We start from the raw sequence: 10,000 nt of genomic DNA on the forward strand, positions 1-10,000 counted from the left end.
AAAAGATACGGAACAGCAAAAGGTACTAAAGTAACCCCGGCGTATGGCAAATGTGGTTAAGGGATATTTGAAAATTATAACGTACTAAGACTTGCTACACAAATATGAAAGATCTTTCCATCAATAAATAAATAACTGGAGTACACGCACGCACGCACGCACGCACGCACGCACGCACACACACACACACACACACACACACACACATACACACACACACAAACACAAACTGAAATATACATTATAGATGTATGTGAGTAGAAGTTTACGATTACCTGTTGGGGTCTGAACCCCATGTACCCAACATGTACAGGTGTATAAGTACCCACGTGTATAAATGACTGAGATTACAGCAGGTCCCTGGACGGAACGCCAGTCCATTGCAGGCTTAACTTCCCAGCTAATGCTGGAACTCATTTACAGCTGAGTGAAATGGAGCAACAGGAAATGAAGTGTTTCACTAAAGAACACAACGCACTGCCCGACCCAGTACCTGAAACCATGAACTTACGATCACGAGTAACACCCTAAACTCTAAGTCACGTGTTTCACAATTATACGATTAGAGGATCCATACTTCTCAAATTCAAACAAAATACGTTCAACAGATTAAATGTGGAATGTATGTTTGCGTAGGTTTGTGTTATTTATTTATGTTTGAAGAATATGCTGTATATATATATATATATATATATATATATATATATATATATATATATATATATATATATATATATATATATATATATATATATATATACATATATCCTAATCGAAGTGTACTGAGATCAATATCCTACGGACTGCGAATGTGTTTCACTATTCTCATAATTCTGCAAAGATATTCCTCCGAAGAACTAGGTAAACAGAGAAACGATTACTCTTAGTAGCATATTTGTGTGTGAGTGTGTATGTGTGCATGTGAGAGATAGAGGGGTGGACAGACAGAGAGATAAACAGAGAGATAAGCACTAGCTAGCTAGCTAGCAAGATAGATAGAGAGATATTGCATCAAATCTGTAAGGTTTTAATATACGTCTGTCTCAGTTCATTTGTTGATTTTCATTACTAAAATATCTGAAAATAGTTTCTTTTGACTGAATTCCATTGTGAATTGAATATTATTATTTATTCTATTAAGCGATACATTAAATTCTCTATTTTCGTTCCAAATATAAAGCAATCATCTAAATACCTTCTCCAGTTCTTTATTTATTGATCGAAAGATCTTTCATATTTTTGTAGCAAGTCTTAGTACGTTATAATTTTCAAATATCCCTTAACCACATTTGCCATACGCCGGGGTTACTTTTGTACCTGTTGCTGTTCTGTATTTTTTGAAATAATTATTTTAGGGAACACATTTTAATCCTACAATGATAATTTTTCTTTATGCATTCTGGTAATTCTTCTGCCTAATTCTCCAACTATAAGTTTGGCGCTTCTATTCTATAGTCATGGGGCATGTTTGTATACAAAATCAAAACATCAAAAGTTAAAATGTCTATCATTAATTGCTTTTGGAAGCTATTTCAATACACCTAGACCATCTCTCGTAAAAACATTTAATGTGCTTTAGAAACAGTTTCAAATAAAATATCTCCCAAAATTACTCAGACAGTGGCTTATTGGTCTCCATTTTAAATTGTTTGTTTATATAACATTAATGCATATATTTGAAGATTATTTGCATGTTTGATGTATTTTAAAAATTTTTTCGCAATATATACACAACGAAAAGGTTAAAAACTATAACTAGTAAAAGCTGATGAAGCATATTCCTACTTTGTTACACTTATACTCCCAAATGATTAACCAATGATATATTTATATAACTAATTTCAAATGTAAATGTATAAATCTTTTTTCTATAACTTACTAGAAAGATTAGAGGATAGGCCTGAATATTTTCTGCCGTCGTGCCTTGTCCTGACCTTACCATCACCAGACTAGAGCGCATTCTCTTCCGCTTCTTGTGGAAAGGATGCGTTCCGATGGTCAGGCGATCCGTTTGCTGCCAACACCCGTTAAAACGAGGGCTGGGCATGCCGTGGTTGATGATGCACAGACACGCGCTGAGACTGCGACATCTCCCGCTTTACGTAGACGACGGTGAGCAGGTGTGATCGTTGTTTGTGAGGCACGCTTTTCCGCAGCTCGTCTCCATGACCGAACTGCAGTCGTGGATCAAAAGGAGGCCGAGGAAGGGCGAATGGCACCGCGAGTGTCACGTTGCTCTCAAGCAACTATATCGTCCCGGGTTGACCTTGAGCGACTTCAACACAACCAAAGCATTCTATAGGGGATTCGTGGAGGGGAGTTACGACGACAATCTCGGGGCGAACCTGGGTGTCGACGAGAAATACCTGACCCACCTGTTCAAGACGACTTTTGAGCCGGGCCCTATGGACAACTTCCAGAGATCCCTGGCCTGGCAGTGCTATCGAGAAACGCTACCCGTTGGGGATAAGCTCTACAGGCGTGGCTCGAGAAACACGGGCTGTAGAGCTGTGGGCTTATGTGGAACGACTGCTATCGCGTGTGGGACGAGTCAGTTTATCAACCGAGTCTATCATGAATATTGTCGCGCCCCTTCCTTGAAACAGGAAGGAAGAGCCATTTTCAGCGTACTTGTGGCTATGGTAAAAGAATGTGTATTGGTGGAGGCGTCTGAAAGGTCTAGAGACAAACACATTCTTCTCTGGTGAATCTCTCATCAACTTCTTCAACTATCACTTGAAGAGGAAGGTGAGAGTAGAGAGGGAAGTTTTGTCTAGTGAGCGTTTCATAAAAAGATGGGTGAATGTAGCAAGGATGGCACGTGTGAATGAGGGAGCCAGCTTGAGCATAATCCTATGAACCAGAAAAAGAAAGGAAAAAGAGAGAGTCACTTACTGTAATGTGTTTTTTTTGTATGACACTATTGCCCAAGGTTACCGTGGTCTTTTCCGTAGGCTTCTCGTTCCACGGATAAACGTAATCTGTTTTCCCTTTTTACATTGACATTTCTGTGATACACGATCCCTATTGATCGGCCTTTTTTTTTCCACGATCCCTTCTGATCGAAATTCAACCCACTTTTTTTTCTCTTCTTCCGAAAAAGAAAAGCTCTACTTTGTATTTTGTCCCCCCTGTGTTCAGCCCAGTGTGGCCAATAAAGAAACACATCTATCTATCTATCTATCTATCTATCTATCTATCTATCTATCTATCTATCTATCCTTCTGTCTGTTCAACATAACATATTGAAAGTACGCTATAAATGTTTGGCAATTCTTGCATTCGTTATTGCAGTTCTGCAATATAAACTGCTGTATACAAACACGCATGTAAAAATTCATGAATACGTACAAGGACACGCACACACACAGAGATCAAAAACGCACACGTATGCCACACATACACATATGCCACACATACACATATGCCACACGCACACACACACAAACACATACAGACACTGTCAAACGTATACAATCACACCTCGAAGCAGCCTGGTTTTTAAAGCCGACCGTTTAACACATCGACTTATTTATTCATTTATTCACGAGTGAAACGAAGAGGCACAATTAAAGAGGTACGTGAATCTTAATAAAAGTCGCTGAAATCAAATAACCGGCTAACAATCAAGCAACAAAGATCACAAATGGACCAAGTCATTGTATAAAAACAAGGCAGTATATATTAAAAACATGAAAACACACACACACACACACCTATATATACATATGTATGAAGGTATAAACAAGCGTGTTTTTTTCTCTTCTAATAGTTGTTTATTGTCTTACTGCAGACATTCAATTTATTCAGTTGATTAGTTCGGGACGAATTGTAATTTAATAAGTTGCTATAGGAAGATTAATCGAATAAGTGTTGTTTCGGTGATTGTCTCTCCTAGATTGAAACAGCAACAACAGCTACAGCAACAACACCAATAACCCTTTCTACTATAGGCACAAGGTTTGAAATTTTGCAGGAGGGGTTAAGTCGATTATATTGAGTCTAGGACTCAACTGGTATTTATTTTATCGACGAAAGCCAAAGTCAACTTCGGCAAAAACGAGAGCCCCCTAAATGACTGGGGAAACCTAAGTTAGGGTACCCACACATGAATAGATTACCTCAAGATATCAAATGAAAATAACTTCTGTCAGTTTTGGGGGTCAGGGTACAGCCACGTAGTTAGTATGGGCCCATGTAGTTAGGCCAAGTTCGCCCCTCTCATCCATCTTCTATAAAACTCTTGTGGGAGCGTGCATCTCTCTCTTCCCCTCCTCGCTTAACAACTGCTATTCTCTCTGGTCTCTTTTAATTGTTTCAGCCATCGGACTGCGGCCATACTGGGGCACCGCCTTGAATGGTTTCAATCGAACAAATCGGCGCCATTGCTTATTGGTAAGTCTGATACTTATTCTGTTGGTCTCTTTTACCGAACCGTTAAGTCACAGGGATGTAAACAAACTAACACTGGTTTCCAGGCGATAGAAGGAACAAACAAACTCACAGACACACACATACAGCTACAAACACACAGAGATTCAAACACACACAGATACAAACACACACAGATACAAACACACACATACACTCATACATGCATACAAACACAGGCGCACGCGATGGGTTTCCATACAATTTCCGTTAGGCAAATTCCCTCACAAGGCATTGATTAGTCGGCCCGTAGCTATTGTAGAAGACGCTTGTCCAAAGTGCCACGCAGTGAGACTGAACCCGTAACCATATAGTTTTGCAAAGCGAGCTTCTACACCACACACCCGTGCTTACACCTACCAAACACAAAAAAACGCCCCCGCCACCAAATATATATAAAAAAGCCGCTCTCTCCCCACCAAATAAAAAACGAAATCTCATCTAAAGTAGAAGAATCATCCAGTTCACAAATCTAATTGCGTTCTTGCAATTAGAGTTGTGTTGCGACAAATTTCCAAGTGATATCAATATTCTAGAAAATAAGGAAACGATAGGTGTTGACAAGTTCTTAACCGAAGATGTAAAACTAGGAATCAATAAGAAAACTAAACGGTCTTGAGACGGTGTGAAGGCAGGTGTTAAAGCATTTTAGACCTGAATCCTGAATATGGCTGCTTAAATTCGTCAGCAAGTGTTTCCTCACACATAAACACCTAAATTATGGAGGAAAGCCAAAGGTGTCACTTTTCTTAAATCAATGGAAATCACAAGCAACACGTTTCTAACAAACGGTTCTCTTTTAGTCACATTTAAAGATGTGGCGGCACCTGACTTAGTGGTTGGACTCATGATCACAAGATTGTGGTTTCGAGTTCCGAACCGGGCGATGCGTTGTATTCTTGAGCAAAACACTTCATTTCACATTCCTCCAGTCCACTCAGCTGCCAAAAATGAGTAATCTTGTGACGGATCGGCGTCCCATCCAGGTGGGGAATATTATAAGCCATTGAAATCAGGAAACCGGACCTTATGAGCCTGACACAACTCGAGAAGGTAAATTTAAAGATGTTTAAGCTAGACGATACAAAAAGGGACAGGAAAACACAAGGACGGGTCATTCGGAGTTTACTATCCTCAGTCAAGTTCCAGATCGTCTAAGCAGTTTCGGCTAATTATACTCGAGACTGCTCCAATCTGGCCAGCCCCAAGAAAAATCTAAGCTAAGAACCAGAGTAAGCGCATAAATGCGAAACAAGGTGGAGAAAAGCAGTTCGCGAAGACCGGAGGTAGAGTAACAGTTTTTGTGATGTCTTTGCAACGTTATTTATAAAGTATATATATATATATATATATATATATATATATATATATATATATATATATATATATATATATATAAAACCAGTTACATATATGTATATACATATATGTACAAACACACCCACACAACTACACACGCACACATACATTTATATTTCCAGTTACATACATATATATATATTGCCAGTAGAATGTTCGCTATTGCGTGATGAAATGAGGGGGTGGTTACGCAATGAAGTAATATGTAATTTCATGCATCAATTGATAAATAGCTATGCTATGGAAATGTGCGTAGCATAAACTGAGATGCTTATTTATATTCCGCCCCCCACACACACACATACATACACATATATATGTGTACGTGTGTGTGTATATGTATATTTGTGTATTTGTGCATGTGCATGTGCCTGTATGTATGTATACGTGTGTATATGTGTTATGTGAAGGCGCGTGGCTCAGTGGTTAGGGCATTCGGCTCACGATCGTAAGGTTGTGAGTTCCATTCCCGGCGACGCGTTGTGTCCTTCAGCAAGACACTTTACTTCACGTTGCTCCAGTCCACTAAGCTGGCGAAAATAAGTTGTACCTGTATTTCAAAGGGCCAGCCTTGTCACACTCTGTGTCACGCTGAATCTCCCTGAGAACTACGATAAGGGTACACGTGTCTGTGGAGTGCTCAGCCACTTGCACGTTAATTTCACGAGCAAGCTGTTTCCTTGATCGCATCAGCTGGGACCATCATCGTCGCAACCGACGGAGTGCTCCTTTGATATGTGTTATACATGAATATCATTTATCATGTAACTATATTACAAACTTGCCAGTAACTATCTCATTTACATATAATTAAAACAATTAGCTATCGATTTATTCAGCTAGCTAGGTAGCTAGAAATCTGTCTCACTAACTAATTAAATGACTCACTGATGTAGCTAATGGGAGTTTTTAATTAGCTGCATAATTAACTAGCTGATTAACTAAATAATTGCTTGTGTAGCATTTTGAGTGGTTTATTATTTGTTGTTTAACCCAAGGTTAGCTCTGGCTGCGTTGACCTCTCATAAAAAATGCGTTTCACTTGTGTCTATTACGTCTTATTGTTCACACACACACACACACACACACACACACACACATATATATATATATATATATATTTCGTTTTTGGATTTGGTTTGCAAGATTCGTGTGTTGAAACATATTCTGTTGTGTCTGGGGAGAATCGCTCTCCTTTGGTGCCTTATAATTTAACACCCTCACCGGTAAAATTTCCTCTTATTTCTTTTTTACTTTTTAAAAAATTTCGATGCGTCTTGCAACCTTTTCAAGATGCAACGAAAATTTCAGAAAAATAAAAAATAAATAAGTGGAAATTTTACCGGTGAGGGTGTTAAATTATAAGGCACCAAAGGAGAATGACTCTCCCCAGACACAAAAGTATATATATATATATATATATATATATATATATATATATATATATATATATATATATATGTATATATACATGCATATATACATACATATATATGTATATATATATATATATATATATATATATATATATATATATATATATATATATATATATATATATATATATATATATATATATATATATATATATATATATATGTATATATATGTATATAAATTTAATGAATGGATTAAAACGCATATGTTAACTGCATACTTTTATTTCCAACATATGTTTCGAAGATTACAAATTATACCTTCCATAGGAATCGGCGATGTTAAAAATGTAATCTTCTCTTCAGGGAAATGCATGGGAACCAGCTTAAACGTAAGACATATATATATATATATATATATATATATATATATATATATATATATATATATATACATACATATATACATACATATATATATATATATGAATATATGGGTACAGGACGTCACAAACCGTAAACAACATGAAATACGAAGATAAATTTTTGTATGCGAACAGCGAGAGAAACAAATGGACAAGAGTAGATGGACAGCCGACAACTGATGAAGCGTCGTTTTTTATGTTACTTGTCTTGTTTTCCATTTATTTCTCTCGTTATTCGCATACAAAAGTTCGTCTTCGTATTTCATGCTGTTTACGTTTTGTGACGTCCTGTACCCATATATGCATATATATATATATATATATATATAATTTACATTATTATATCATTGAACGCCACGCCTCCATTTCCAAATAAGTTTATCTATCTATCTATCTATCTATCTATCTATCTATCTATCTATCTATCTATCTATCTATCTATCTATCTATCTATATTAGTGAGACCCGTGGAAATTACACACAATGAAAAAGATTAAGTTAAACTATTTAAAAAAGAAAGGATGATTTGCAGTTTTATTTTTCTTCACTTCCAGTCACAATAATATATTTTATGATTTTAAAATTTCCATAAGCTAAGTACCTTATATTTCTCTCTTTCTCTCAATCTCTTCAACAAACTTTTTAACCATGTAATTCCCCTCTTTATGTCTTTAACATTTCTCTCTTCCTCTCTTCACCTCTCACTTCCGCTAACCACATGAATGACAGCATAATGCATCGGCTGGCTATCAGCTCTCTCACTCACTCTCATAATCCTTCCTCCTCTCTCTCACTTCAGATCCACCCCTCTCTGAGAAACTATAATGTTCTTCTGTTACGCACATGTGGAAGAATATTATAGATAAAAAGAAATACTCTTCACTATAAACACACCACCACCATCACCACCGCCACCACCACCACCTCCACGACGATGTCGACGACGACGACGACGACCACCACCACCTGACTGACTTGTTGCTAAATTTGCAACATAATTGATTTTCTGAATTGCTAACTAGCTATATAATTAATTAGGCGACTAGTTATTAGATTTCTTAGCTAGCTAGGTAGCTACTACAAAGCGGCTATATAATTAATTAATTAATTGGCTAGCTTATTAGCAGTTAGCTATCTAATAAATTACTCGATCTATATACCTAGCAACATAGTTAACGAACTGAATTAATTATCACATTAAATACCATGTTAATTAATCAAGTAGCCAACCAACTAATTAACAACGTAATTAAAAAGTCGCAACGAAATCGATAAATAAACAATTATTAAAGTAGATAAATAAAGTCTGTGAAATGATTAACTAACTGATTATAATATGCACATTATGTAACTAACAGATTATTCAGTTTGGATTATTTTGTAATTAACTAAGAGATAACGACAACGACTATTTAATTAGCTACTCAGTTTATTGATGAATTATCTAGGTATTTAAATGTTAAATTAATTAATCATTTGTTGTCAGTGTTTTGCAGATAATTAAGAATCTATTTCACAAACAAAATATTGACCAGTATATTTTACTAATTAAACAATTCATGAGATAACTAAATACTTGTTACATAAACTGGTAAGTCCATAATTAATTAGTTATATAGATAATTAAACTAACTAGGTAATACCCAACCGTTTAACTATGTAATTAAATTGCAAAACAAACTGTCGTTATTATAGCTTTGTCATAATTAATTTTTTTAATATTTGATTTTGTCCCTAAAGAAAGCTCTCGGCCACTGTAGCGCAAGTGAAATTCAAAAGATTTCTATTCACCGAAAGCTGAAAGGACTGAAAATCACAGACCAGAGGAAAAGAGGATTATAGTGAGTTTCAAGAAGCAGTAGTTCGAAGAAAGAAGCTATTTGAATAAAAAGACTTATGACTTAGAAGCCAGCGGCTACAAATGTCAGGTCACACCACCACCGAGGATTTCGCCTGGTGAGAACACGATTTCGAGGGGGGAAAATAGAACCAGAAAAAGGCTAGTTTCCGGTTCGTAGTCAAAGGTTAGGTGATAACCACAAAGGAGTATGGGAGCCACAGCTGGGACAGAACTTTTGGTACATTAACAAAATCCACAGGTAAAACATTTGTAAAATATGCAGTATTCACGTGACCTTGTAATTGTTTTCATGATCTATTCTACAACATTCCAGAGAATTATATGAACTAGCCTATATAAATATAATCCCCATAATTTGAAACCGGTTTGGTACGAACTAAGTCAATATTGTTCCGATAATATTCTACATTTGTAGTTATATAGATGTTAGTAAAAATTTATTTTTGTACATAATATATTCTTATTATAATAGGCATGGCTCTGTGGTAACACGTTTGCTTCCCAACCACATGCTTCCGGGTTCAGTCCCACTACGTGGCGACTTGGGC

The sequence above is a fragment of the Octopus bimaculoides genome, chromosome 9 (assembly GCF_046866305.1).
Source record: "Octopus bimaculoides isolate indiv1 chromosome 9, ASM4686630v1, whole genome shotgun sequence".
NCBI lineage: Eukaryota > Metazoa > Mollusca > Cephalopoda > Octopoda > Octopodidae > Octopus > Octopus bimaculoides.